Source organism: Corvus hawaiiensis, chromosome 13, assembly GCF_020740725.1.
Source record: "Corvus hawaiiensis isolate bCorHaw1 chromosome 13, bCorHaw1.pri.cur, whole genome shotgun sequence".
Lineage (NCBI taxonomy): Eukaryota > Metazoa > Chordata > Aves > Passeriformes > Corvidae > Corvus > Corvus hawaiiensis.
In genome coordinates, this window is record NC_063225.1 from 16071133 (window position 1) to 16077074 (window position 5942).

Sequence of the window (5942 nt, forward strand, 5' to 3'; positions counted from 1 at the left end):
CGGGGTTTTGTAGGGCCGGGCGGGCCCCTCCCGCCCTGGCGCCCCCCCGGCACGGCGCTGACTCACCCGGCCGCGCCCGACTCCGGCGCAGGACGGGGACGGGGTGGGGAAGGGTAGGGCAGGAGCAGCCTCTCCCTCTGCAACCGTGCCCCCGTCGGACGGCTAGGGGTCTTCCGAGGTTGCGGAGACGCCAGGAGCAGCGCCCTGCTTCTCCACCTGCCCGGTGGCCGCCCAACTTTCGGATGCGACCCCGCGGTGCCCCCGGGAAAGGCGGCCCCGTACGACTCCCCCCAACCCTCGCCCCAGCGTTCCTGGGGCAGCAAGTGGTTGTTGCAGCCCATGCTTTAGGCTCCCCAGAGCAGCGCGGCTGCGGCAGTGCTGGGGCTCTCGGGGCAGAGCACAACACCCGAGTCCCAGGTGCCCAGTACCCGGCTCCGGCCTCGGACCCGAACGGCCCCGCCCCAGCAAGCCGGGCACTCCCTGCCCGAGTGAGAACTGGGCTCATACACAGCAAACCAAGATCCCTGCAGTGTGCAGGTGGGGCCCAGCCTGCTTCCCGCAAGCAGTGCTCAGAGTTCAGGGGATATCTGAGCTGGAAGAAGCCTAAACGACGTCTGCCACAAGCAATAAATGCTAGAAGAATGAGACACAAGCTCTGCTCTGAGGCTCCCTGAATCATGCTGATAACCCGAACAGGCCTACCACACCCAACACAGGGACAGGAAATCAAAGCTTCTTCCAGTGCGAGTAATGAGAACTCAATTATAGAATTCCAGGTGTTACACTTGTAACAAAAGCAAAATATAGTTAAAAAGTATTTGCAGATCTTCCGTTGGATCACTTGCGATTACTGTTTCACCTCAACAGCATGGACCATTTACTGGTCATCGACCTTAAATACTGCAGAAAGCAGCAAGCACTCCCCACCCCAAATACAAGCAGTTTTTCCTGTAACTTCAGCGTGGTTTTCTTAATCCCCTGCAGGTGAATAGACTTACACAGTTCTTTCAGGAATATGCTGTCACACAGTGATTTGATTCTGCAAAGAGGTATTTGTCTCTGCTAGAAGTATTTTTTTGTAGGCATAGACAAAGATGGCAGACATGGGGTAAAAAAGTTTTAGGCTTAGCCAGGTCCACAAAAACAGTGGTGGCAAAAGCTGGGAAACACAAAAGAGACAAGAACATGGGCTGAGAGACACTGTAATTGCTGGGATGAAACAAGATCAGCAGTACAAAAAGGGAGAAATATTAGGAAATACTACACTCAAGGAGGCAACAGAGTGGACACGAACTGGTCACTGCAGAAGGTGAAAATAATGTTAATACACCTTTTCTGGTTAAACGAAAGTGACATGAAAGGGAGAGCCATAGGAAAATCATGGAGCAGCGTTTTGTCAGAAAATGTCAGTGCCAATATTGCATTAGTTTGACACATTAGCTTTCTTTTTGGCAAGGGCACTGTGGTTATTTCTCTGTGTATTAAGGAACCTGTCTCTCAAAATTAATTCCTGACTATCCCACTTCAACCAGTGTCTGTCACAAACAGTTAAACAGATAATTTCTCCTTACTTTTCAGGTTTCTTAGGAAAAAAAGAAGATCACTGGCAACTTGGAAATGTTATTCACAGATCAAAAATACTTAGAGTCCTAGAAGTAACAACCATTCTGTACTGAGTATTCATTAGGGGCTTGAAATAGGGATATGCAGCCAGAGAGCCAATTTGCCTCCTAATGGCTGCACAATCCCTCAGGGACAGTTTTTTTAACCCCCATCTCTTGTCAAACATTCTTAATACAAAAGCAGAAAAGCATAACCACAACATCCTCAGCTGAAGAAAGTGTTTTCAACATATATGTTGGATTTTTGTATACAATCTGCTGAGTCACATATTAATTAATTGAGGAGGAACATAATCATTCTCTTACCGGATGGTCCATTTATCTTTCAGTCTTCTACTGCAGCCTGTTTCAATGACACTACTACTTCCATTTCCTTAGAAATTTGTTATCTTTTTAACAATGCAATACTTCTTAAAATAGAAAGTAGCTCATATACAACCATTAATTTTGGCTAACTACATCTTTATATGAACAGTTTGCAAAAAGTTTGATATCGAGCGAGCTATTATTATAACCAACAGCTTCAGAAATATTGTCTCTAACATCCAACTCAATCATCAGTTAGTCAAACCCAGAATCACACATTGACCTCAGTTCAAAATAGACAGGAGCCTCTCTGAACTTATACAAACTTCAGGGACTGCTGAAGTGATTTCAAAAGAAAAAAGATTGACAATAGGAAAAAAGCCAGTATATTCAGAGTCATGAAGATACAAACATATTCAAACATGTTACAAATTCCTTCAATTGCTCTCTGTATATGTAGGTCAACTGACATCAAAGGCACTTGTCCCAGCTGGGGAATTTAAGTAGTATGAACAACAGAAAACACAGTCACACTTTTGGCAGAAGAGCCAACCCCTAATACCAAAGCCATTCATCCTGCCCATGGAAATATGATATATTCTTTGTACCTTTAAGAAAAACGTCTGCAAAACCAGTGATTTAAGGAAGGCAGCAGTCAGACTGAGCAAATACGAAAGCCTTCTGTTATCTGCCAAACAGGGAAAGGGAATTAATTCATGGGGAAACAGCAGCCAAGTGCCTGTGTCACTTTTTAAAATGAGACCATAAGACTGTATGTCATATAGGTTATTTCTGAAGATTTACCCAGGACTTGGAGGGTTTGTATAGCATGTATCCCAAGGGGTTCTGGTCTGTGATCACTGCTCCTGAGCACTACTGTCAGCTTTAGGCTGGATAAAAGGCTGGGACAAGGACTGCACTTACCTCAAGTCCAGTGTCTCTTGTGTCTATCTCACAGCTATTTACTGGAAGAAACATGCATTAACTAGTAAAGCAGTGCCAAGAAAGGTTTTCAATTTGTTTTCACATTTTTTGATCCTGGCACTCTCTTAAAATACCTGCATAGAAGGTGATATTTTAAATCACCAACAACTCCTTCATCTGCAATTCCCCTGTTTGTGACCTGGGGCTTCCTGCATGCTGACCACAGCAATCAAGAGCACACTTTGCTTGGCTGGGGGTGCACAGAGTCCTGTGGATGGAAAAACAAATATAATTGTGCCAACTTCCCATTCTTCCCTTCCGACTGTTCTCTGTGATTGAGCTTCAGCCTGTAGTCTATGGACATGCTGTAGGTCCTTTTGTTCCATCCTCTCAGTGACATTACCATTGCCAACTCTACCATTCTTTTGTTACTACTTAATATTGTTTGATAGTAATTTTATCTTTTTTTTTCTCCCTCTTTCAATTCAATATACCATTTTTTTTCCACCTCACCAACATGATTTTTCCTGTCATTATCTTCTTATCATATTATTGGAGGCTTGATGTGCTTAACTTGAATATTCTGTTTAAGTTTCCCTCTGACCCAACTTTATCTTTGCAGTAACATCTTTGCATATGGAGTCACCCCAGCTAATTTTTCTCTCACTTCTGTTTTGCTCCTTCATCTACACAGATCTTGCTCACCTCTTTCAGGATGCTGTCTACAAACAATCAACACTGCATTAACACTAGAGGTATGAAGGCCACAATTCTGTCAATATATATTGCCTAGCTAAACCTGTTGCTTCAATTAAAAAAAAAAAAAAAAAAAAAAAAAAGAGGGGAGGGATCAGGAGAAAGAACTTTCTGGTCTAGGTATGACTGAGCCTCTATCTAGTGTTGCTCCCTGAATGTGTTGCAAGAGGATAATATAAATTCCATTCTGATAAGCACATGGATCAGGCAGACCTCTGGGTGTTGTTTATGCATCTTGATTATTTGTGTCTAATTTAGGAACTGCCATGATACAAATACACAGAGATTTGTTATTAGCTCTCATAGTAATTACAGGTTACAAAGACAATGAAGTATAACTTAAAAGTTGTACTAGTTGGGTTCCCGGGGTAACAACTTGGCAAGTTATTATGTCTATGGCTACAGAGGAAAGAAGGAAGGACTCCTGCTTAGCACACCCAGACTGTATTAGTAAAATTCTAAACACTGAAAGGGTTGTTCTGCTTGGGGGAAGTTTGGCTTTTTTTTGGGGGGATGGGGGGGGTGGTTGAGGGAGTTTACTCTATATTACAGAATTGTAATCCCACATTTTTGAAAAATAGACTAAATACCAGAATACCAATGCCACCTTTTATCTAGTACAATACCAGAGAACCAGACATCTTGTTAGGTGCTCCACCTAACAACCTAAGCCCTCAGATCAATTCTATTCTGTGCACTCTTGTTCCTACACTACCATGCACATTCCCGCACAAATGTTATTCTCCACTCAGAATTTCATTTACTTGAAATAATCCCTTTTAAAGAGCTAGATTTAATCTCTGGAATGATCTTCTGTGTTGGCCAGATCTCTAGTATTTTGTTATGTGTGTGTTTGTTTTACAAATGAAGCATTATAATAGGTAAGATAGCTGGCATTGGCTGGTTCAGTGTGGGAACAGAGAGTGTATGCAGGCATAAGCAGTGTGCTTATGAACAGATCATCCAGGTTAGACACTGGCCCCCTGGGCTGCCTGCCCTGCACTGCTGTGGTTTGCTGTGTGATCTTAGACTGTTGCCTTCTGACTGATCAGGCTCCATCTTTTGACTGCTAACTCTTCAGAACAAAGTTTAAGCATTGCATCTGCTAAAGAAAATGGTAAACAACATTAATTACTTCATCAAGATACAAAAATAAATTAGATTCATCAAATTGTTTCCAGTTTATCTTCATCAGTTTCATACAAAGTCTACGTTACAAGACAGGTGATGTAACCTTGTTTAGAGGGTGTATTTTAGCAATCACTGTGACTGACAAAGACATGACAGGCATTCTGCCCTGAAGTTACTTCCCATGCAGAATCTCCAAGTGCCTCATACATAAGAGCCTGACAGCAAATGCTCTTTATAGCTAGCAAAACATCTACCTCTCCACCAGCTGGCTGCATCTTGAAGGTGATTTGTAAAAGTTTCCTTTTATATCCTGATACTGTTTCATCACTGGATTTGCTTCAGCTACTTCTCAACTCTATATGTGAAATAATTGTCAGCTGTTCAGTATCCCTCTTCTGCCACCTCCAAGCATATCTGACTATAACCTTAGCTTGAACTCTAACATATTTTCAACTGGTTTTCTTAGTTTGAACTCTTATTTTCAAATATTTTTTTCCTCACAAGTGTAAGTAACACCATCATCCTCAGCATTTTATCTTTCAATCTCAGTGGATCCTTCCACTCCAAGGCACAAGGAGCTTGCCTCCACAAAGAACCAGATGCTTGAGTGACTTTGGATCCCAAATCAATACAAGAGAGTAACAAAGCAAAATATTAGCTAAGATTATAGTTACAATCAGAAAGGAACTCCTTTAGATATTCACAAAAGCTAATAACAAAAACATGTCTTGGGGCACACATACAGCCTAAATAAAGTCTCTATCACATGGCAAAGCCCATGAAGTTTAGTTGTGGTGCAACCCATTGCACTGGCTGTTCACTGTTCAAGGCAAACATGGAATCATCTGTGCTCTGTCAAGATGCTCAGAAGCAAGCAAACCTCTTTATTACTCTCACCTAGCTGACACAGGTAACATGAGCCACCAACTTCAAAGGTGCTGTAGGCTTTTCCTCCTGACTCAATCCAGGCTACTGCACCCTCTTTCCTTCTGTTTGGCATGAGAACTAGAGCAAGCCAGAGAGGTTTGCACATTTAAATGACACAGAGATCCAGCCAGGAATATGCATCATGAACAAATGTAAACCAGCAACTCATACCAGGTGCAGCAAAACCTAGAAAAGTAACTCCTCTAGCATATGTTTCTCATGAGTATTACTTGTATCTGGAGCTCAAATCCATTTCTACCCTCAACTGTGAATCAC